Here is a 25,821-nt window from a genome sequence, read left to right on the forward strand (position 1 = left end):
ACAAGCGAGGCAGGCCAGTCTGTGCATCAGAACTTGGAGTTTGCAAGAGATGCCAGTGGCTGAAGAGACAGAGAGGAAAGAGAGAAGCTGTGCTCGTGTACAACTCACCAGTGATCACTTGTGCAAATGCCACGTGCCTGGGCTTAGAACTTCAGCCTGGGAGATGCTGTCCCTGCCAGTGCTTAATTCAGCTGGCTGGCATCTCTCCAGAGGCACTCAGAAGGCAGCTTCCCAACAGGACAAATCACTGAAAACCAGAAAAGAAACAGGTTCAGCTTTGCAGTTCCACTGCACATTACACAATGAGTTCAGCTTGCTAATCCCTGACTTCTTAAAATGTGATTTCCCTCAGTGCATGACAGGGACAAGTACAGTTCTGGTTAGAGTTCATCCACTCGTGTCAGTGTGAGTTTCCTAAATACCAGCAGTACCAAAAAGAACTCCTCTGTACAGCTAACAGGAACCTCATGGTCAGGGTAATGGAACAGCCTCCACCATAAATCCTTCAAATTTTGTTACCCCTCAGTTTTGAATCTGACATTCAGTAGTTAGTCCTTTTCTATTTCATGTCTTTATTCATATCCAACACTTCATTCAAACTTAGTTGCAATAGGAGTCGCTTCCATCTTTATAACTGCACTATTCCAGGCACTGACCTGGCACAGTTCTTCAAATTTTAGTAAATCTGACCAATTTACAGCGGAATTTCTTATGAATTACTCTCTTTAGACCTTCATTTTGGCATTATCCCAATCCTGTGACTTCTATGAGAGGTTCCATTTCCTCTCCCTTTCAAGGCCATTCAAAATAAATCCAATTAAAGTTAATTAAAACAGACAGATCAATTTGATATAGCAACAGAACTAGGAAGAAGCAGTACCAAGTCAACTCATTGATAGGACAAGTGACAATAGGTCAATTCAGTCAATCTGAATTGATTCAGTGGTTGCACATTAATGTAAAAAGGAAGTAGTATATTGTGCTAGTTTTTGCACTAAACCTTATCAATCTTCTTACTAATAGGATCAGATTCTACTGGTGGTTTATCTGTTAATCACCCATTTATGCTGAAAACGTAACATTTTAATATTTGAAGGGGAGATAAACAAATAATGGGGTTTTTCTTTGACCAGGAAACCCTCACAGAGGAAAGGACAACACATGGGCACAACACCTTAAGGCAGCACAGGTTATTTTCCATTCGTGAGCCTCAGCTTTGCCCAGCTCAGTGACCTCAGGCAGGACTCTCCAGCCTTCCATGCCCATTTTATTCCCTTCAAAATATGGATGAAGTTGACAGAGAAAGAGAGAGAGAGAAAGAAAGAGAGAGAGAAAGAGAGAGAGAAAGAGGGAGAGAAAGAGGGAGAGAAAGAGGGAGAGAAAGAGGGAGAGAAAGAGGGAGAGAAAGAGGGAGAGAAAGAGGGAGAGAAAGAGGGAGAGAAAGAGGGAGAGAAAGAGGGAGAGAAAGAGGGAGAGAAAGAGGGAGAGAAAGAGGGAGAGAAAGAGGGAGAGAAAGAGGGAGAGAAAGAGGGAGAGAAAGAGGGAGAGAAAGAGGGAGAGAAAGAGGGAGAGAAAGAGGGAGAGAAAGAGGGAGAGAAAGAGGGAGAGAAAGAGGGAGAGAAAGAGAGAGCTACTGGAGCAGCAGAGGGACATAATGATGATGAGGGGTCTGGAGTGCCTCTCTCAAGAGGAGACTGTGGGAGCTGGGCTTGGTTAGTCCAGGGAAGAGAAGACTGAGAGGGGATCTCATCAATACATATAAATATCTCAAAGGGGTGCCAAGAGGATGGTGCCAGGCTCTTTTCTGTGGTGCCCAGTGACAGGACAAGGAGCAGTGGCCATAAACTAAAACTCAATAAGTTCCACCTTAACATAAGGAAGAGCTTTAACATAAGGAAGAAGTTAACATAAGGAAGAACCTTACACTGGAACAGCTGCCCAGGGAGGCTGTGGAATCTCCCTTTCCTGGAGATTCCACAACCCACCTGTTCTTGTGTGACCTGCTCCAGGTGACCCCTACCTTGGCAAGGGGTTGGATGAGATGATCTCCAGAGGTCCCTCCCAACTCTGACTAATGATTATGTGTGATTCTGAAAGAATTTTTTTAAAAAATGGACAGACTACACCTCTTTTCTTTGCAATAGTGACTTCTAATCTCACTAGCTTCTTACAAATGAATTCTTCTCAGTTGAAAGGAAGACTAAAGAATTCTGCTAAGAAAAGGAAGTAGCAAACAGTAGCACACTCATTGTTTCCACACTCCTTATCTCTGAAATTTGTTACAGGTTTCAGGATTCTCATCTGAAAGCCAATGTAAAACAGAAAAGCAAAAAACAGATTTCACTGGTGAGTTTCTGAGCTCCTCCTTGCTGATGTGATTCCTCTGTTTGCTGCCCTGGACATGAACACAGTTAATGAATAATGACTGTGCAAACAAAATATCAGACAATGATGGGAGGGGGAGGGAAGGCTGAAATTATTGTGTGGGAGGCTCAGATTGGATTTGGCAACAATTAGAAAAATTGATGCCTTTTTAATTATAGGAAAAGGCTTTGCTGGAAAGATAAGACAGACACGACATTCAAAATACTTTAGTCTTTGGATTTAAACGTATGGAAATAGAAAGTTCAAAAGGTTGGGTTTCTTCATTGTGTTTTCCTTTGATGATAAAAAACATAGATCTCAAAACTTATATCCAAATGTGCGTGTAAACCTTCAGCTCAATTCCAAGCTGTTACAGGACAGGTTTGATTTGCTTTTATCACACTCTAGAAATATTATTTACTATATGTAGGACTGCCTCCTAACAAGGTACAGGACATCTTGTTTTCCCTTCCAGTAAGGGCCCAAGGCAGTAGAAGTTACCAACACTTGAAGAATCAGTCCAATAATTTAACATTGCTTAAGGTCCTCCCCTAACTGGTTCCACCAAATATATTATCAAAAGAGGGCACCAGAGATTGCTCCCTGTTTGACTAAGGTTGCACATTTCCTTCTCTGCTGTTCCTCCCAATTCTGGCAGCTCCTGCCAGATTCTCATGCGTGAGAAAAGTACTCCTTTAGTAGCACAGAGCACCTTAATGATATCCTTTAAAAAGTTAAAAGGAAAAAAGGACATTTCTGCACCAAACTTACACAATTCCTCAATTACAAAATAAATAAAAACATCTTGCAATTTTACTCTGTGCCTCTACAGCTCTTTTTCCTTAACATCATATTTACATGATCATTTCTATGATGAGATATAACCACTTCTAAATAAGTGCTATTACATAAACCACATTTACTGTCCTAAAATGTATAGTCACCATTCCATTATTTGGTATCTTCCATCAGCAGATCTCAAATAGGGTTTAGAATATTTAATTGTGTTAAACTACCAGCTACCACTGCAGGTGTGACTTCCAAAGCAAAAGCACAATTACACAAGGCAGGGTTTATCCAGGAAATATGGACTGTGATACTTAATCTTGCAAAATAACAGAGAGATAATTTAAAGTAAGGTATCTACAAAGAATGGTGTGTGTGCCAAAAGGCTGTTTGTATTGGTTTTACAAAGAGTGGACAGAATGTTCTTTTCCGAAGAACCACAAAACAAACTTCCTGAACCAATGGGAGTTTTCTTTTTGCCTGTATTTAATCCAAGTAAATGTGGCTCAGCCAAACTTATTTAATAAGAAGGGGGAGAAAAAAGAATCAATTAGTTTGGCATGACTTTGTCTTGAAAAAGTACAGTCACACGCTTCAAAGGGAGGGGAAGTGTCACCTGAACAGATCTGGAACCACTGCTTCTCTGGGAAATTGGCAAAAACAGTAGGGAAGGGACCTTTTTGACTATTTTTTAAAACACTTCTTCCACAGCATTATAAACAGCTGTAATTAATTCTCTCCCTTTTTGGTTTTTTTTTTTCCTGTTTTTAATGCGAGTCTCTTGATGCACACCAGCAGGGTTTGAGGATGTGGCAAAGGGAGAGGGAGTGTGTGGAGATACAAGCACACAGGAAAAAGAACTTGAAATCATCACACACCCGTTTATTGAATATAATATTTTGTTCCTAAATCGGCCATTTATGTAATCTAGGAAAAAAAAAAACTAAAATGCAAACAAAAAAAAAAAAAAAAAAAAAAAAAAAAAAAACCAAAAAAAACCCCCAAAATAAAACAAAAAAACCCAACAAACAAAAAAACCCCACTAAAACCTACAACAACAAATCCAAAACCAACAAAAAACCTCCTCCAAGTTCAGCTTTTACCTCTTTTGGCCTTTCAGGAGCTGATGGGTAAGTGCACAGGGAAAAGCCTCTTTGCAAGGCAAAGGTAAAAGCATTACTGGTAAGGTCAAAGAAGACAACATATCCTTTAGTGTGATGCATCTGGAATCCCTGTTTTAGAAGTACTAATGAATTTAAAATTAAAATATATAACACATCCTCTTACCCTATGGGGAAATACTGAGACCCCAAAAAAAACCATCTCAATGTCTAACTCTGCAGCAGGTCTGCTTACATGCACATTGGTGGAAATTCCCTGGCTAACAAAAATGCTCATTTCACCAGATACACAATGCAAGACTAGTCCTAGCATCTCTAAAAGTACAATTTTTCCCAATGTACCACAGATTGGTCACATTTGCCACAAAAATTCCCATCCCTTCTCTCTGATGGGTAAGGTGCTGCATCATTTTGTCAGAATGCCAAAAGAAAAGGAAGCCTCCACACCACTCACGTACAAGTCAGACACTTAAAAGATTATTATAATTCCACTATAGAATAGTTATCCTAAAGAGATGGATAAAATGCCACCCAAGAGTGGGATGGATATAAAGACCTCTTTTGGCCTTTCAGGAGCTGATGGGTAAGTGCACAGGGAAAAGCCTCTTTGCAAGGCAAAGGTAAAAGCATTACTGGTAAGGTCAAAGGAGACAACATATCCTTTAGCGTGATGCATCTGGAATCCCTGTCTTAGAAGTACTAATGAATTTAAAATTAAAATATATAACACATCCTCTTACCCTATGGGGAAATACTGAGACCCCAAAAAAAAAAACCATCTCAATGTCTAACTCTGCAGCAGGTCTGCTTACATGCACATTGGTGGAAATTCCTTGGCTAACAAAAATGTTCATTTCACCAGATACACAATGCAAGACTAGTCCTAGCATCTCTAAAAGTACAATTTTTCCCAATGTACCACAGATTGGTCACATTTGCCACAAAAATTCCCATCCCTTCTCTCTGATGGGTAAGGTGCTGCATCATTTTGTCAGAATGCCAAAAGAAAAGGAAGCCTCCACACCACTCACGTACAAGTCAGACACTTAAAAGATTATTATAATTCCACTATAGAATAGTTATCCTAAAGAGATGGATAAAATGCCACCCAAGAGTGGGATGGATATAAAGAGAGACAGAAATCTGAGGGGAAGACAATAGAACTGCAAAATGTCACTCATACTGATGCAAAGCCTTGTAAATCCAGTCTGATGTCTAAAAGTTGTCCACTCTCATTGCCACAGGAGATCAAAATTACTCTAGATATTTATTGTTATTATTATTGCCACCTTTTGAGGGTTTATACCTTCCTTGGTTCTGTACATCAATGTCAGACTTGGTTATTCACAGCCAGATATTAGATTTCAGTGACTATTGTCACAAGCTGTTTCCTTGTTTGCTTCTGCATTTATTTTCATCTCCAGCTCCTTACAGGGTAGACAATGAAACCTGGTTTTACTTTTAGATTCCTCTTGCCATAGTGTTTGGTTTTCAAACTCTGCAAGGATCAGGTTTAATAAATTGAAAATCAATCAGTACTATTTTTATTTTGAAATAGGAGACAAATTATGTTAGTCTCAGGTATTATAAAAATTCTTTTCATAGATCCAGCTTGGATCCACTTCTGAACCTCAGTGCATTAAAGTTACACTGTCAAATATATTCATATGTAAACTCCTTTTATACCTGCTAGAGGCATGTCTTAGTAGAAACCCTACAATTATTATTTTTTTAATTGAACCAAAGAGAGATTATTAATTTTAAAAAACTGCAGAGGCTAAGCTTCTGCTTTCCTGAAGCCAACACACAGCTGGTCTCACATCTCAACAGACCTGGGATTTCTTGCTAGCACTACAAAAAACCAACCTGTCTCTTTAGATACTCACATGAGGCAAGCAAACAAAACTGAGAACAGGATATTGTTTAGGAAGATTAGATTATTGTCTTCAGATACCACTACAGACTGAAAGGATGAGCACAGAGAACACAGCAGTGGGAAATAGACACAGGGTGTTACTGGTGTGATTAAATTCACCTCCCACACCCCCAAAGGGACATCATAAGATTGGGAATTCTCTCAAAAACTGCATCAATTCCCATATTTTTGACAAGGGCTGGTGTAGCTTCAGAGATGTGTGGGGAGTATCATGTGTGGATTCAGAAAAAGCAGTAAGAAAAATCATTTGGGATTTGGAAAGGAGCAGGAGAGTGCAAGAAGGGGTTGGTTTCCTACTGGTCACTCTGAAATGGGAGCAGAAATGCTCAGCCCTTGACTCTCAGGCTTAGCACATTTGGTGGGACTTGAGGAACGTTCTAAATATCAATTTCTAGGTACTGCCTTGTGGCAAAAACACCCATCGTATCCCTGTTCAGCCTTTGCATCCCTCTGCACCACCCAAAGACACTGCATTTATCTCAGGGGTTTTTTCCATCCCACCACTGGCTTAGAAGGGCAGGTTGTTTGCCACAGGTGCTCAGAGCAGCAGAAACCAGGCTGAGAAAAGTAAAAGGCTGACCTTTTTTTGTTCAATTTTCCTGTTCAGCAAAGGAGAAATAAAAAAAAAAATAAAAAAATAAATAAAGAAACACATGACATTCCACAGAAACAGCAAAACAGAGAACATGGACAGACTAGAATAAAACAACATCCATCTTTGGCATATCTCAGCACTAGAGATTACCAAAATGTCCACTGTGCTCAGTAGCAAAGTAGCTTAATTTCCCAGCTGCCTGCTGTCAAGGCCTTCCTTTGCTGGTCCTCTTGTAAAATGGGAGCTGAAATAATCCAGGCAACTGTCCTGCTGTGGTTTCCTACTGGTCACTCTGAAATGGGAGCAGAAATGCTCAGCCCTTGACTCTCAGGCTTAGCACATTTGGTGGGACTTGAGGAACGTTCTAAATATCAATTTCTAGGTACTGCCTTGTGGCAAAAACACCCATCGTATCCCTGTTCAGCCTTTGCATCCCTCTGCACCACCCAAAGACACTGCATTTATCTCAGGGGTTTTTTCCATCCCACCACTGGCTTAGAAGGGCAGGTTGTTTGCCACAGGTGCTCAGAGCAGCAGAAACCAGGCTGAGAAAAGTAAAAGGCTGACCTTTTTTTGTTCAATTTTCCTGTTCAGCAAGGGAGAAATAAAAAAAATTTAAAAAAATAAATAAAGAAACACATGACATTCCACAGAAACAGCAAAACAGAGAACATGGACAGACTAGAATAAAACAACATCCATCTTTGGCATATCTCAGCACTAGAGATTACCAAAATGTCCACTGTGCTCAGTAGCAAAGTAGCTTAATTTCCCAGCTGCCTGCTGTCAAGGCCTTCCTTTGCTGGTCCTCTTGTAAAATGGGAGCTGAAATAATCCAGGCAACTGTCCTGCTGCAGCCTGAAAAGTCAGGCTCTCTTACTTTCTCAGAAGGACAAAGCACACCATAAAAATACGCCCAGTTTTCACGTGAAAATTTAACAAATCAAGAAGCTTGTTTAAAAAATATGCTGATCTTGCCTTGTGTAAATTTATTATAGCTCATTTGTTGTGTGAGACTTCTCAAGATGGGGAAGAAGGAAGTCAGAAAACAGGAATCCCTTTTAAAGAAGGGTGGGGAAGCAGCACGAAGGAACAGTGAGTAACCCCATAGTTAAGAAACTCAGGGCCAAAAGGTGAATGACAGAACATTTGGTTCAGACTGGTACAAATTTAATACTGTGCACAGATTAGGAGCCTGGCCCTTCCAGCACTGGAGAACTGTATCATCAGGAATATCTTGAAACTTTTCTGTCTATTAAGGAAAGCACAAATTCAGGCAGCTCTTTGAAATCCCTTCCTCAAAGGAAAGCACCAGGGTTTTCACATCAATACACCTACAGACATCCACCACATTACAGCCACTGTGGTCATAAAAGTTATTTTAAGCATGGTCTGTAGTAATAAATTAGTTTTAGTGCCAATAATTTTCTCTTTGTAGCTGAGGAGGAGGAGTTTCCCCATCGTGATGTAATCTGAAGTTACTTTGAAGCTGTATCAAAATTTGGATTCGTTAAATTTTTATCCCAGGAGAAGACAGAACACACCATGGGCACGGCCTCTGAAACACCTAAAAACTTCTACCAACCTCTTAATTTTTTCTCTATACATCAAATGAATTTGATTTTTTGTAGACAGTTGTAAAACCAGATAGTGTTCAGCAGTTCATGCTATCCTTCACCTGGGAATCACAAAATAGCCGCAGTATTGGAACATCTGGATGCCAGAATTTTCCGTCCATCTCTTCATTTCCTCAAATGCCATTTCTTGCCTTTGCACTTTTCCCCAGTTAGAATCACTGACTAGCTCATCCAGGCCCCTGGGATCAAAGCACTGCACTCTTGGTGATGTTTTCCAGCCTCTTCTGATATTGCCCATCAAAGTCAGAAACCTTCTGCTCTGACTCAAAGCAACCTGTGACAAAATTCAGCAACTCTGACCTTCTTCCTTCTGCTCCATCATTGCTACTGACCACAGCCCTTGAACCCCTCATTAGTGACCTGCACTTCACGAATTAGTGGTTTATTATAATGCAATGAGGCACGTTAAATCACCTGCCAAGTTAAATCTACCTTTAAAAAAATCAATGCAGCTATGAAAAGCAAGGTTTGTAACAGCCTTTATTGGTCCAGTAATGCATGTGGGGGGAAAAAGGGGAAAAGAAAGAGAACAAACCTGTTTTCAAGCCAACTATCAGGCCTAACAAAAAAAAAAAGTGGCACGTTATTTTGAAGAATCAAGAATTTAATAGTGTACAACAAGAACAAGGTGGCAGTTTTCTCAGAGCTGCTCTTCTCCTTCTAAAGAATCTGCAATATTCCCAATAGAGCATAACTTTTAATCCCTACTGCAATGGGAAGAAATCACATATGAAGTGGTAGTGACAAGAACTCTAAAAATGTGGTTTATTGTTTAAATGTGGGGTTTTTGGGGGGAGAGTTGGGGTTTTTTTGGTTGTCTTTTTTTCCTTTGGTTGGTTGGGGTTTTAAAACATGGGCAATGCAGCCTGAAGCAGGACTCTGGCCAGGACAGAGCTCAGGACAGTCTGAAAGGCAAGGGTTTCTGGAGATCTTGGCCCAGATATTCTCCTCAGATCCTACATGAGAAAAACAAAGATGACAGCCCCTTTGCTGTGGGACAAGGTCCCTCCCTCAGTTTCCTGTAGGTGATCAAAGGTACCAACAATGGCCAAGTACTCATCAGGAGCCCTGCAAAAGTCAACTACAAAATAATATTCCTTTCATCAAGTCTGAGCTAGGAGTCAGCTTTCTAAAAGGTTCCACTTCATTTAAAAAAAAAAAAAAAAAAAAAAAAACAAAACCCAAAAGAATGACAAAAACCACCACTTACCTCTATAAAGGTTTTCTTGCTAATGTTTTTTTTTATTGAGGTCTATTAAAGAGTAATGCTTTCAGTAATGTCTGGCAGTAATGCCCTTCTAAAAGTTAAGGGTGCATAAAAAGCTTAAATACCTTCCAACTTTTCTAATTATCTCTCTTCCTCTGTTTTATAATTTTGGAGCAAGGGTGTTTGCCCTTGATCTGATCCCAGATTCTCCTTGACTTCCTTGTATCATCTCATTCCTGCTTTTATTGCCTTACTAATAAGGAGCTGATTCTGCACCGGGGCACACATAAGTAGAGAAGTTAATTAATATTCATTGTAGGCCAAGAACAGGATTTACACCACAAACAAAAGAGCCTAATCCTGAGCTAACAGATCATACAGAAAAACAAACACAAAAATTTGCTCAACCTCCCTACAAACTGGAAAAACCCCAAAGTAAAAAACCCCACCATGGTTACAGGGATACTTTTCCTCTGTTCTGTATTGACCATTCTGCACCTCTCTCATATTTCCACATTATCTTTGCCTGGCAATTATGATCAAAACAGAGTGACTCTAAATCAACGTTGCTGGACAACAAAGTGAGGACATTAAAAATCTTCATGACCAAAATGGACTTTTGTGCATCCCATCCAGAAGGGAAAAAAAAAAAAAGAAAAAAAAAAAAAAAAAAAGGAAAAAGTCTAAGTTTCCCAAGAATGCCTACAATTTTGTCTTGCTACTATCAATGAAGTATTTCAATTGTTTGGTTTTGTTCACTGCATAGCGTCATTACCAATGCTGAACACACTCAAAATCCCTCTGAACAAACAATCTCTAATCCAATATTTCATCATTTTAATCATACCACCAGAATTTTTCTGGGAAAAATAAATAAAATCAGAAATCTGCTCTCGTTTGAAATGACATTCATTACATTGTAATTTTATGTATTCAAAGCTACTTTCAGACTTGCAATTCTGGCTATAAAAAATTAATTCATGCTGATGAATGAAAACTTCAAATTGGTAAACAAATTCAAGAAAAATGTGAATAAAACACTGCTCCTTGTAGGCTGAAAGAGGCTATTCCACATCTTTGCATGGAGGAATAAACTTGTGGCCAAATCACAAAAAATAAGAGGTTATAATGGAAAAGTAAAATACATCTCACACATGTATATTATGAGGCTTAGAAAAAAATGGAGAAAAATTGAAAATGGAGACAATGTTTTTAAGCCCAATGAAGAAAGAAACAGTTCCCAGCCTAACTGGACCTTTTCCAGTTGTTTGCAGGAGATGGGATGAGGTGAGAAACTCTAGAAGTGCCTCCAGTCTGTCAGGTAGCCCGTGCATTATTTACATTGCCCAAGCAGGGTCATTTGTCTTGAACTTCAAAACAATTTGTGCACCCTTATTAGAGTTTAATAATAAATCCACAGTTCCTCCTCTGTTTGCAGGAGAGAAATAAAGACTGCTAAAATAAAGGAAGGATGTACATGACGGACACATAGGAAAAAGAAGACATAAAAAAATATGTATAGTCAAAATCATACTCCAGGGGAAATATTTTCAATTCCCAGGAGGCTCAAAACACTGCTGTCAGTCTCTTGCCATGCCAAAAACACCCCCAAACATAAACCAAATACTTAATGTTGCCCACCTAGGGCATAAATGTATAAAATATATCAATTATGTCAGTGGATTACACCAAGAACATCCTGTGCTAAACTTCCTGCAAGCTTCTAGGAATTATTTTCCAACAAGGTGGATGAAAAAACAGGCCAAAGGAAGTAGTAAATGACAGCTCTTAAGAATGTTTCTAGGAGTCCAAAGCCAATACTGTCTTTCAGAGCTCTAAAACAATGAAAATTAATATAATGGGAAAAAAATAATCTGGTGATGCCTATGTGTACACAAATTTTGTTTAGAGACAAGAAGAGATAAGAAAGAGCCCTAAATACACTCTTCAGAATGAGAAATTGAGAGATGTTTTGTTGCTTTACAAGAGGGTGATATTAGCCTGATAAATATTTTTTAAAAACCCCTTTCTCTTGGATTTAAATCAAAAGACAAATTTTCCTCAGAAACAAGAAATAGACCTCAAGATGCAAAACTGACATCTGTTTTATTAAAATGCAGACATCCTCAGGAGATTAAGTAATTCTGCATGGTCTCACACATCTAAGGCTTCCTAGAGCAGGATTTGAAAGGAAGATTTAACTCAGCTTGAGCACACAAATATGAGTGGCTTCCATCTTTATCACTTTCAGCTTTTTCTCTTTTGAGTATATGGAAAAATCCACCATATAATTTTTTTCTAGTATTAATATTACTATTTAGAGTCACAAATTGCATCAAAATAATTTACAGGCTTAGCATGACAAGCCAGGTTTTACCAAAAAAGCTTTCAACCTATTGGTCTGATAAAACAATCTTCCCATGAAGACAAAAGCACAGCAGTCACCATATTACTGAAGGTCTAACTCCAGTCTAAAAATGAGGAAGCTAAGATGTATTTACTGGAATTTAATTTAAAATGTATTTACATTTTAATCAGAAAAAGTAACAGTCTGCTTGTCTAGTGACTCTTTCAAGCTTTAAACTCTACAATTTTTTTTTCCCCTCCTATCACAGTCTTAAATTTAATTAAGATTAATTTGATCTACTGGTCCTCTAGGAATTGGACAAACATAATTAATACATTAGGCTGAAAATTCAAACTTTTATTAATGGGCTCAGGCAACTCCACGGGGACCCTCAAGTCTTTTTAAAAGTTAATCCTCATGTAAGTGCTGTGTCTTCAAACACTGGGCTTTTCAGTGGGAACGTGCAAAACTCTTTCCCTGCCCAAAGGAAAACAAAGATGTGGTAATTCCCCACAAAGAACTAACAGAATAATAGCTGGACATATAGTGAAAAGGTTCTTTGTCTTGAAAGGCATAAATGCATCTCCCTGCACAAGAGATGACTGTGCTAACTGGAGCACTGCTTATTCTGTTACACTAAATATTGCCTCAGGACCTCAACCAGCCATGACATGGCAAGGCTCTGTGCCCATCCATGAAGTTCCTTCAGAAGAGTGACACCCAGGCCAGGATCTCAAAGTTCCAAACGTCTCCTTGCAAGAAATTAATGTGGATGCAGGATGGCTTCGAGTACAGCTGCAGAACAAAGCTAAAGAATTCAGTTTGTGCCTGTCACCTTCTGCTGGAGACAGAGGCAGCAGTGCCTGAGAGAGGAAAAATCCACTTACAGTGCAAAAACTTGTCTGTGGTAGCTCTAAGTTTGGTCATCTATAGCATCCATCAATTAACTCAGTAAATATTTGCTTAGTAGTGATGCTGGGCCAGGGACTTCACAAGGTCGCCCTGACAGACCCTTGTGAAAGCAGGGAGAGGAACACACTCCCCAGCCTGCAGAACAAACAACACTGGAGCAAATTCCCTCGGGAAAATTAGGCAGGAAGATGAGGTATTTATAGAAAGGGGAGTTAAAGTCACTTGGTTCCTTTTTTTTCAGCCACTCGTTATTTATACTGATCCTGGCAATCATGGGATGGCTGCAGAAGGGACCAAGAAATAAAGATTTCAGCACAGTGCTGTCAACATGAAATTAGGGATTTAAGTACCTCCTCCTGCAATGAGTGGCAACCCCATGGCAAAGCTTTGCCCCCAGAATGCTATCCCCAGATTTTATGGAACTTTTTTGGAAAAACTTTTATGGATTTTTTTTTTTATTTCATACCCATGAAATCCCCAGATTTTCATGGAACTGCCAGAAATGAAGGTTGCATGCAGTGAGCAAAACCAAACACAGTGGGCACAAACAGATTAGAAAAAGAAATATCTATTACCAAACTGCAAAAATGCTGCAGTAACAGGAAAGTGAGAATATTATGTTCAATGTTCCTGAGAGAAGCAAAAATGTTTTGCATACAAGGTTTACTCAGAGCCATAACAATTCACAGAATTAAAAACATGACATATTTTTCAGCCTAATTCTTATCTAGGTACTTGAAGTGCATTTTTCTTTGGGTTGCAACCACTCAATGCTGATGCAACAAAGAGCCTGTCAGTCCTGTAAATCATATCTTTAAGTTCCAGTGAGACATGATTATCTGTTATTCAGGTTACATGTGCATTCTTCTTGACAGCATGAAAGCTGGCAGTCCTCTAGCCAAGAAAATAATTATTTGCCCATATAACAATGCTTCAACTGTTCCTAAAATCCTAACTTCACCTTGGCATATTGGGGTTTTTTTTCAGAAATCTGCAAATCCTTTCAACTTGACAGCTACCAGTGCTACTTTCAGAGCGAATTTTCTAGCAAAACCAGTGCTGAAAATTATATTCTTCTGTCACAACCTAAAGGAGAACTTTTTGCCCCTACTGAGCACTTCCCAGGGCAAGCACTGGGACACAGCAGCAGATGCAGGAGCTCTGGTTAGCTTGTGCCCAAGACAGAAAATATTGATATTAAAGTGTTTTTACTTCTTTTCCCACACATTTCACTGCATTATGTTCCAGCTTAAGAAAAACAACAGGACAAGGAAGGAGCTTGGGCAAATGTTTCTCACTGGATTTGCAGGAGGGAAGGCAAATATCTGTGGCCTTGCACAGTTATCCTCAGCCAGTGTCCTGAGGGTATAAACTATACCTGTCCCACCAAACAGGGTGGTTATCTGCATTGCAGCCAGGACTGAGATGCAAAGCATCGACAACAGATTTCTAATTATAACTATGTAAAATATCACCCTGCTCCCAAGTATCAAACATCAGGAAAAAAAAGAAAATAAAAAAAAAAAAAAAAAGAAAAAAAAAAAGAACTGTGGTCATGCATAATAGCTCCCTCTTCCACCTCCAGGAAAGGCAGAAAATTGACTACAAGCTTTTTTTTTTTAAATACTTTACACTTGCCTCTTCTTTAGGGAAATTTACAGAGGAAACAAACTCTTGTTTCCTCTGTAAAACAATTTCTTGTTTTCCTCAAATTCTAGGACTTGCAAGCTGGTAACAGAGCTGCTCTGCAAAAATGCCTCAGCATAAAGGTTCAGGTCACCACCCTAAAATTTCTTTGTATCTCTAGCCTTTGGCAAGTTCAACTTGTTTACCAAAAGTGGCTCAAAAAACCCCCCACTAAGCCCACAACAAAACAAACCAAAAATAACCCACAAAATCTATAGAGGAATATTCTCCAAGGGCAAAGAAGAACTGGCAGGATTAGTTGAGGACCAGATTCTCTCTTGTGCTTCTTGGGGAGGGAGGAAGAATCCCCACCTCACAATACCCTGGCAAATGGAAGATGTGGAGTTTTCTACCTCCTGAACCAGGAAAATAAAAACCGGGGGAGAAAAATGGACTTCTGCTTATCAAAAAGTCAGGGGAACACCAGCATAAACAGGGCCCAAAGAAAGATCCACCTTTTTTTATTTTTAAAGATCCATCTTTCTTTATTTTTTACCCCAAGGGCACAGAGCCATCGCTCAGTGGCATCGCTCAATGATGAGAAGTGACCAACAGGAAGCAAACGACTGGAACTGAATAAGTAGCAGAAAAAAGGTACCAAAAATACCAAAAAGCCTACAAAAGTCAAATGTAGCAAGCCAGCAGGATTTGACCATGGTGAGAAAGACCCTTTGAAGATTTTTTTGGCAGTCAGTCCAGGCTCATCTCAACCACACATGCACACAAAATATACAAAAACCAGAGATTTCCACCCCTTCCAGCCCCTCTTCTCTCTCACCCAAATGTACTCCAGAACATGAGACCTGCTGCTGTCTACAAACAGCTCACAGATGGTGCCAAACCTTCAGCCAGATTGAACAGAAACCCAAACATAATTCAATCCAGCTGCAAGCTCAGGGAGGCACTCAGCCTGTGCTCTGCTCCACTGAGTGTGTGGGGGCACCAGCAGGGTTGGCTCAGTGTGCTACCACAGAATGAGTGGTAAAACATCACCCAAAATAAGAGGGAATATCTTACACAGAAGGAGAAAGAGAGGAGCCAGCACATTCTTGGGTGTGGGAGATGCTGGCTTCCTAAAAAATGACTTTGGATTAGAGTTTGGCAAAAAAAAAAAAAAAGGCATAAAATCATAGAGGAGGGTATAATTCTTACTATATAATGTAAAAAATATTTACACAATGGTTTCTTACATTTCATCCCCATGAAGATCTCTTTTCTAAGTCCATATGAGCTCCTGTTCTATTCTTAGGAAGGGGGTGATGAAAAGAGATGTTTGAACTGCCCTGGACGAGGTCCAGCACTAACTCTGCAGGTCAGCTCTTACCTGTGTGATGCTTCAGAAGGAAACAATGCCCAGGCAGGGCACAGGATGCCAGCTGCTTTTTGGGTCAGAAAGTGATTTCCAGGAGTCCAAACCCAGTGTGCAGAGAGCAGTGGCTCAGCTGGGCGCCCACGTGCCGTGCTCAGCTCCTCAATGTCCCTGTCCCACAGCCAGGGCACTGATGGACACCAAGAGCTTGGAGCAGACCCTCCCTCCCTCAGCGCCCATCAGGAAGCTCCAGGTGAGCATCTGCAGCTCCTCACTCAACAGGGAGCGAGGAGAAAACCACAGCCTGCAGCAAAGGGAGGCACAGGCGGGAGGAGGGATTCCTTTTCCTCAGCACACCAGAGATGAGGTTTTAATGGAGTTCCCAGACCTAAGACGTTTGCAGAGAGATGCTAGAAAGTTAAATGAGGTGTGCACACCTAACTCAAGTCCCCAGTGGGATGTTCAGTTACCACAGCAACTTTCAAGGTCCAGGACAAAACAAATTTCTGATGCTCCACACTACTGCAGCTGTGGGAACAACATGGACAAAGACCACTAATGATACATTGCTATTTTAAATACCAGGAGAAAAAAAAACTCAAAAAAAGTAAGTAAAAATATTTCACTTAGGATCATAAACCAAATATTTTTCTCTAGGAGGTCAAGAGAAAACCTTGTGCACAACAGACATTCAGAAGCAAGAACATAATGAGATGTGAGGGGAAAAAGAGTCAGCAAGGAGAACAATGAGCTTAAAATCAAACATCCAGCACACCTTCATTATATGAAAGCACATCCTTCAGAAATGTTATTTAGCATAAGAGTTGTAAAACTCTACTGCTTAGTGCAATGCCTCAAAGGTTGATCAGGTAAGAACCTTCTTTAAAACTGGGTTATTAGTTCATACAGGAAGAGTGATTTTACTTGGAAGAGATCTTTCATTCACTAATTAGCATTAGTACCTTAGTAAGAGAATATTTCAGTTTTGTCTGAGCCAGTCTCACCACTGTGCTATAGAAATCAGTTTTGTTAATTGAAGCAGCACTCTCTTGCACAAACACTAAGCTGCAGACTAATTGTTGCAATGGGAATGGCTTTCCTTTATAAGCATTTCTGCAAAAGTTCAGCTTTATTATTTATGCCATGTCTTTAAGAAATTTCTTATCCTTTTATTCAACTGATTCCTCATTTCCTTTTATTCAGTGTTCCAACCTAATGTGGAGAGTTTCTAACATTAATTCAAAAGCATCCTCGTTTTACTGATGGATGAAATTGGGTACTGTTCCTTTAAATATGATTGCAATGCTGAAGTGTAACACCAGCAAAAAAAAAGCTAGCAAAATTTGCCTTCCTTTGGGATAAATGGAAAAAAAAAATTATATCTTGTTACCATCTCAGAAAACTGATGTTCCTGTAAATTATGACTCATTGAATATTTTGTGGTGTTATTAATTTTTTTTTTCCAAGGAATCTTAGCATCACTTTTTTCTTCAGGAAGTTTAAGGGTTGCAAAACTTCCTTTTCCTTACAATATTATTATCTGTCAAGGAAAAGCCTCCAAGATGTTGCATGGGAGGTGGGGAAAACTGTAAGCTTGCTTTAAAAATGCTGGTCCTTAGGCAAAGAGCAACAGCTCTTAATTTGCAGAGGCACTATGGAAATCACAAATCCATTAGTAAAACCTGGTCTGTCCTAACCATTCCCATCACCTTGAAGGTCACCTTTGCACTCTGTCAGCCTCAGAATTTCTGCTGAATTTCTGCTGCAAACTTAACTCTATTTAAGAAAAAAAAGAGTTGAATCAAGATTAATTTATGACTGTGCTATTTCAACTCTGTTCATGAATTTCAGAATGTGCCAATTTCAGTATTCTGTAGTTCTCTACAGGTTGCAGAAATGTTAACCAGTGACATAACATGACAGATCAGAAGCAAGACACATCTACAACTTGCTGAGAGAAGGGGAGAGTGTAAAAAAAAAAAATAAAAATAAATAAAAAATTGGAAATCACACTTTGCCAGGTCAGTTTTACAGTTTCTGAAATGCCATTTGTACACTTCAGCACACCACCAGTCTCAGATGGTGAAGGCACTGTCAATCAAAGACTCCTATCTCAAGCAAGCTCTGGGCTTGTGCTGAGGCATGGGAGAAGAGGTAGGGGGATAGGGGGAAATATTCTCTGTACTGGGAATATATTTAGATATAATGAAGTGAAAAAAACAATTAAGAAATTACAATATTCAGGACCACCTACACAGCCTTGTAAAACAAGGATCAGTGATGTGGTGAGGGCCAGTTACAGCTGGAGTCACCCAGGGACTCCTTTTGTCCTTCTGCTCTTTTGGCTCACAGCCCGTTCAGGTGAGAAAGGTGACAATGTGTCCTTTAAGGACAGATGGAGGCTCACGGCCCCCACTCCCCATTTTTAAGAATCATTTTGCATAGGTGTGGACTCCCAGGAGCTGTTACAGAAGCTTGGCTTTGAGTCAAACTTTACACCTGCCCTCTTTAAAGTCTAATTCCTCAAGTGCTCATTCCCCCTCCCCAAAAGGAGGATTCCCAACTTTGGTTCCTCTTACAGAAAAATTAATGTCTTCTGCAGTATGATCTTCAGCTAAAGCATTGTAGCCTCCCATTAAGCTTTGATTTTAAAGCACAGTAATGTCTTGAATCATCAAAAAAATGCCACAACCTGCTTTTAGCCACCTGTAGGCAAAGCTCCCAAAGCCTCTTTGAGCTGCAAGGCAGCTCTCACCCCTCACTATCCAGGCTCTCCTCCTTTCCTCATGGGAACAACATTTAGATTCCAATGCTGGTGCCTCAGGTTTCATCCCCAGCAGATGAAGCAGCGTATCCATTTCCAGCACTAATAAGTTTCAATGAGTAGTGACAGCTTCCAGTCATGCAGAAACATAGGCAGACTCAGATGTCATTCTCAAAATGGTAACTGATTTGAGAGGGAGTATCCCAGTCAAATGGCCAAAACAGACCTTGGCTTTTAAATGACTCATTAAAATCCAGGGCAAATCAAAGGTCCTGATAGCCCAAGGATTATTAGGAAAAAAAAAAAAAAAGAAAAAAAGAAAAAAACCCCATAGTTAATGTGTTAGCTAACATGGTAGAATCCTCAAGAAGAGAAAGCAATTTTCGTTTCAAAGAAAAGTACTTATCTTTGTGAGAAAAGACAACTTGTTATTAATTCAAGATAAAAATCACAGTACTGGAGGTGAGCCAGTTTATTGTTTTCACAAGACTTAGCAGACTGAAGAAAGATAAAAGAAGAATCCCAGGGCTTTGCAAGAGAGGGATGTGGCAGCAGTGATATTCCCCACTCCAGACCTCTGTTCTGTGCCACTGCCACAGGCTCACCAGCTATCACCACTGGGGATTGAATTATCAGGGGGTTTTGGGGTAGCAGTTTTGGCTTTCACTGTCTAGTACCTGGCAATGAGGTATATGGAAATATATGGAAATATATGGAAACAAGCCCTGCATCCATGCAGTGGATGCTATGAAAAACACAGGGGTCACAAGGAAGAAAATCAGAGATGTTAATTTCATTTCCCATTTGGCTGTTACCCTTTACAGGGATAAGCCTGGCTGAAGAATTGAGTGAAAACAAACCAAAGAGCCTCCTGGCCAGGAACCCTGGAAGCTATCCTAGCCCTCAACAGTCAGATCCTGAATATTTTAGTGGAGACAAAGCGATCCCCCCACAACACCATCCTGCTCATTTCCCAGTCCACAGCCCCTACTGCTTCATCTTCACTTGGCACTGCTGATAGACCCACCTCCACAACTCCAGCACTCAGCTGTGTGACAGCTCGTTCCACAAGTGACAGGAAATTGTGACAGATTTCACTAGAGAAGAGCTCGGGAAAGTTTACAGTAAGCTTGCTCAGCTTTGTTTGAGGCAACACCAAGCAGTAAAACTGGGGATGAGCTGTCAAATGTAATTAATTAGAAATCCCAAATAGCCAACCTTGCACACGAGAGATCTCAGCTGTATGTAAAATTAACAGCCCCAAAAAAAAGATGCAAGCCCTCAGGTTTACTTCAGTGAGGTGCAGGGAGCATCCAAGAGATGTTATCCATCATTAAACATTCACATCAATTCGGAATTCAGAGTAAAATCAGAATCAGCCCAGATCAAACAGTGCATTGCAGCACTCTCTGCCTCTCTTCACTGTACATTCCAAAGACAGTAGCATTTTGAGATTTCTTTGTAGTTCTACCCCAGTGACATACCAATGAGATAATGTAATTCCTGAGGACTGCAGAAGAACATTAAGGAACATAAAGAGAGACAAAAGAGACCATTAACTTGGTTTGGATCTTCTCTCTCTCTCCTTTTCTTAAAAAAGTCCTCTCATCTCAGATAAACAGAGGATTTTTCTTAGTTTATTTGCTTTTATGTCTGGAGTTAGACATTGCCCAGCAGAGTTTTCATGAAAACATAATGCCTGTTTAAAATAGTACACACTCAAAAGAAAAGATGTGTCTCACAGTTAAATGAGGACAGAAAAAAATAACCAGAATGGTGACAAATTCTTTTAAATTGTTTCCAAATGATCTAAGTTTCCTTTAACAAAACAAGCATACAAATTTTCTTGGGGTTTGCTTTGTTTTTTTTTTGTCGTGGGTTGTTGTTTTTTTTGAGATTTTTGAGCCTCAACCTCAAAAATCATTAAACAGGCAGACAATTTGTTCTATTAATATCAGTGGAACAAACAAGTACTTCGAGATCAAGGTTCTGATGCTGCAGAAACCCTCTCACCCACAGCTGAACAACTCATGAACATCACCACCAATCTTTATCCCTGGGCTGAAAAACAACTTCAAACTCATAAAGGTAAATTTTAGGCAATTTTGGGGCTTTTTTCCTGTTTTTTTCTTTCTGTCAGAGCAACAACTGAGTGCATTTCTAGGAGCTTTAGGGGGATTGTGTGTCCAGAGTGGACAGGACACACTTGGATCAAGAATACTAACAGTTTCTAATCAGTGAGTGCAGTATCACCATCCCAAAGTCTATTAAAATTAAAAAAAAAAAAAAAAAAATCTGTAGGACAGAAATGACCCCAAGCTCCAGATATGCATCATTTCTAAGGTCAGTTGGTCCCTGAAGGCACATGTCTATTACAGGGCAAGAACAGGGGAATAACTGGAAGTCTCTGTTGCTTTATGTCACTGTGGCAAGAACGCTGCCTCAGAACATTTCCTCATTACTGGAAGAAAAAGTCCCATGCAGGGAGAGAATAAAGAGCAAGGTCATCTGTAAAATGACCACATTTTTTCTTTACATCCTAAAGAAGCCTCTGCACTAAAGCTCTACGAGGAAGGTTTTAAAACCAAGGACTCAAATAGCTGGTGACGCATTCCCACAGAAACCCAATTTTTGGACTCCATTTACTAAATTGCCTGTAGTGACATCTGCAAATCTTGTTTGATAAAAGCCATGAGGAAGATGTGACAATATTGAAAAAAATGTTACTGCTGGTGATGCCTTGTGAAGGCTGAGCTAGAGTAGAGGCTGGATGGAGTTAAAGAATAAAGCAGGGATTTATTAAAAGGATCTCCTCCATGGATCCACCTTGGGCAGCACCAGAGCCCAGCCAGATGAACCAAAATGGTCACAAAATGGACACCCAGCGACGTGGACTCTCATTTTTATAAGTTCTGCTCCATGTGCACATTGCAGTTCATCATCCAATTCCAGCTGCAGCCCATGCAGTCCCATCCTGCTTGTTTTTCTCTCTTCACTCCATGTTGTTTGTGCTCTTGGGGCTGAGATTTGGATCATTTGTCCTTGGTGCCCAGCTGGAGCAGGAATTGTTTTGTCTCCCTGCTCTGTGCACAGAGCTCACCATCCCTCATATGAAGCTCAGACCCACCCACTAAAGCAGCACAGAATCTGAAAAATATAAATGCTAAAACCTGAGGCACCACTGGAAATACTAGCACAGCGTGCATCTGGACATTCCAGAGTCTGTACAACTCCAGGTCCATGCTCTAGGAGGCAGGAAGGCCACAAATCTCAAAAATCGAAGTGAACCTATATAAGAACCTCCCTGACACTCCCATGGATTGCCCACACAGGCTAACCTGGCCTCTAACTCCTAAAAACTGCTGTGTAAACAAGTGCCTCAGTCTGCCACGTGAGCAAAAAGTGATTTCACAGACAAGCACACAGTGCTTCAGAAAGTGATGTGAGTTTACACAATTTATCCAGCGAAGCATGAAGTATAGAAGTAGAGACTCCAGGATCACCTGCTTTGAGCCTGTGAAGCTTTGGGGGGAAAGGTGTGTGTATCTAGAGGAAGAAACCTGGATTGCATCTGCTGTGTGCCACAGTAGATACATATATATATATATAGGTATATATGTATGTGTATACGTATATATACACACACACAAAGTATATATATGTGTGTGTGTGTATATATACACACAAAGTGTGTATATTTTAAAAAATTATATATATACATACATAAACAACAGCATCCAAAGGGTTGCACCACGTTCTGGCATTCACATGATTCACACCCACAAAGAACCACTAAAAATTCACCAATGTACTTAGTGAAAAATGCCAGTGTTTGCCAGGGGCAGGTAGTTTAAGTTACTGTGTCTATCTTCCTCTGAGAGGAAAGCCAAGGAAATTTGATTAATATTTTGCTAGCAGAAATAGAAGGGCAGAAACTCTCCTCCTTGTTACACTCTGGAGGTCAAACTAGATGATGTAATGATCTCTTGTGGTTTTCAACAGGTTTTATAGATTATCTGACTTAAAAATAGACCCAATGTATAAATAATAGCATTCTCCTGAAATTGAGTGCCTGGTACAACAACTACTAAGGGACTACGACCATACAAAGATTTGTAATAAACCAAAGGGAAAATCCTAGGTAGATACTCCAAAATTGAACACTGCTGACTCTCCCCACCTGAAAAGCAAGTGATATATGCTATCTTCTGCACAGCCTGCTTTAGCTAGGTGCAGATTTCCATAAAATCAGGGTGTGTCTGTAGTGCAGAACCATACCCAGGTTTGGGCAGCACCACAGCAGCAACGACCTCCATCCTCAGCCAGGAGACACAAAAGTGTCCCATGCAATTGGGGCCTGTTTCTGGCTCAGTGGAATTGTTCCTTGTCACCTACACCCCTGTTTAACTCGCCACAAGCACAAGAGCCCAGCTCAGCAAACATCTCACCAACCTGCATGAACTGCCTGGAAGTCCACTGGGTATCACTCAACTCCAGGAGCCACTGAGTACACCAACAATGGGAATCAGATTCCTCTGCTCGTATGTTTTGACAACAGCAATTTCATTCTATTTATTATGATAACTCATAGAGCACCACCAAAAGCAGTGCAGAATCTCTTCTGAAAATAATTACAGCCCAGTAATGCAGGACCTCGTTGAAGCACACCATTAATTCCTTGACAGTTAGGGAACAAGCCAAAGACTTTGTGCAAATGAAGGATTAGCAAGGTCTCAACACACACATTCCCTTGCACTTAAAATGTGCAAGGAGCAGACCTTATTAAATCAGCATTTCATATGATGCTTTAAAATGATAGCCCCTGAGGCAGATTTTTTTTGTACTTCAAAAGACAGTCAAAAGACTTTCAATACTACTCTGTGTTACAGTCTGGGGTAACAGAAAAACAAATTCCTATCTAATTGTTCTACCTCTGTATACAAGGAGCGTAAAATAGTTGCTCTTTCCCACAGCTGTCAAAAATCCCCAGATTTTTATTCACAATGAGGTGTCACCAGTCTCTCACAAAGAGAGAGCAGCTCTAATACAATGCTATGACTTGTCTTCCACTTGGCTACTGAAAATATTTTGAGCAGTAACCTTTTCTGAACCCACCATTCAGCATTTGGGTTGTCTCCATATGTGCCTCAGGGCTATATTGCCCTCCTCTGTGTGTTTAAAGTGCTTCTATTTCTATGCAGAACGACTTCGTGGTTGTACATTTTATGGTAGTTTTTAAAGTAAGATTTGCCTAAAACTGGGGAAAAAAAAAAAAAAAAGGGGCAGGGGACTTTTCTTCTCAGTGTTTAATAATGTTCAAAGTTGTCTTAAAATTTGCTTACCTATAATCATAAAGCACTGAGTAAGTTCCCTGCTTTGCATCCTCTCTGTTTTCAAAGTCCTTGCAGTGCAGCCCCTATGAAATCACGACACCCACGACCCACATTTGTGTGATCCCTCTGACACCGTAACTAACTCAAGTCTTCACAAGCAGAGCTGATGCAGAAGCTGTTAGGGAACATCCCTTACAAGTAAAACCAGCATTTTACTGAATATTAAAATATTATTAGAGACAGATTACTTGCTATAGGTCATTTGACAGCCCAGGTTAATAAATTAGAACCTCCTAAACCCACCAGAAATACCTGCCAATGTTCAAACCAAGACCTCATAACAAACAATTAAGAATGCTGGAAGAGCTAGCAGAGGATGTTGCATTCTTCCAAACTTTTCTATCTTATCTCAAATGTTTACAGTAAAAAGAACAGAGATTCCTCAAGCCACAGTTTTTATCAATCCTCTCCAACGTTCAACCAGCACAATATTCTTCTTTTAATGCAACCAAGTAACCCCCTCTGAACCTCAGGAGATGCTTGCAAAATATTGTTCCCCCTCACTGCTCCTTTGTTATTACTTTATTTTTTCCACTCTCTTATTACTTCAGGCAGAAATAACTTAAGAGATATTATCATCAATTTACCAAAACAGAATTCCCCTGAATTCATTTTCTTTTAAGTTAGACTTTTACAATTAAATTGTGCATTAGAGCTAAATCTAATGATTTTCAACCTGGCTGAAACTGATTGGCTCGCTAAGTCTACAGTTTAATTCTTCCCCCTTTCTCATTTTGCTAACTAGAAGAGAAATGAATCTACCTTCAAGCCTGTTGGAATCAATCTTCCTTTCTCTTTCTCACAATTTATAAGCCAGAGGCTTAAAAAGTGTTCATATCCGCTTTTAACAAGCTGGTTATGTGAGATAAGCACAAGAACATTAATAAAAATAACTCAGCTTTAAGTCATGAACGTTTTACAAAAGTAGACCTTAAAAAAATAAATTGTAAAGGCTAATTGTGATTTATACCATGTTACTTTTCCTATACTACCCATTCTCAATCATCTCTATAAGATCCCTTCTTTCATATGCCAGAAATGCAAATGCTGCCAGCTCATTCCTAATCAGGAACACACTGCACAGCACAAACAGCCCCCAGTTAGTCCTGGGACCACTAAACATACTGCAGAACAGGGTTTATTCTTTTCCAGTTCTGGATTTTTACTTTTTTATTATCATTATTTAAATTTTTTAAGTCCTTCACAAAGGTTTCAGAGCTGTCCCACACACTGTATTTCAGTATGGTCTACACCATCACTTTCTCCTCATCCTCAATGTCTCCTGAGTTCACAAAAACTGTATTTAGGCAACAGCAACACAACCACTGGCACTGAAACTTTTATTACTTCAATTACAACAAAGCAGCTGGTGGTAATAATAACACTACTTAGCATTTATATGCTGCTTTATATCTTCAAAAGCCTGTATAAATATTTGTTAATTAAGCCTCACAAAACTCCTGAGAGTCAGATATGTTTTTTGTTTATAAGTAGGAAAACTGAGACAGAGACAAAACAGCTGTTTCCAAAATTGAGGTTTTTAGATTATTTTTAAAAAAAGGAATGGAGATATCTGGACAATAACTTTCAGAGTTATAAAAGGACAGCTTAAAATACTTAAAGAACCCAGTGGGACATAAACTCTCATGATCTAAGCATCCACCTCCTCAAAAAAAAAAATAAAAATCAGTGTTGTCCCTGGGAAGACACAGGTCCCTGCTGCCAGCTGCCCTAAGCCACTTGCATGTCAACATTCAGCTTTCA

The 25,821-nt window shown here is 39.8% G+C and overlaps 1 protein-coding gene across 4 annotated transcripts in view; it reads right to left on the reverse strand.

Moving 5' to 3' along the window:
• Nucleotides 1-25,821, reverse strand: part of EPS8 (epidermal growth factor receptor pathway substrate 8) — a 125,019-nt gene that overhangs the window by 91,380 nt on the left and 7,818 nt on the right. For all 4 annotated transcript variants that reach the window (XM_041484458.1, XM_041484459.1, XM_041484455.1 and 1 more), the window contains exon 2: nucleotides 109-247. The gene's annotated coding sequence lies outside the window, so the exon portion shown is untranslated. The remainder of the gene's footprint in view (nucleotides 1-108; nucleotides 248-25,821) is intronic.

The sequence above is a fragment of the Pyrgilauda ruficollis genome, unplaced genomic scaffold, assembly GCF_017590135.1.
Source record: "Pyrgilauda ruficollis isolate IOZ18807 unplaced genomic scaffold, ASM1759013v1 scaffold66, whole genome shotgun sequence".
Taxonomy (NCBI): Eukaryota; Metazoa; Chordata; class Aves; order Passeriformes; family Passeridae; genus Pyrgilauda; species Pyrgilauda ruficollis.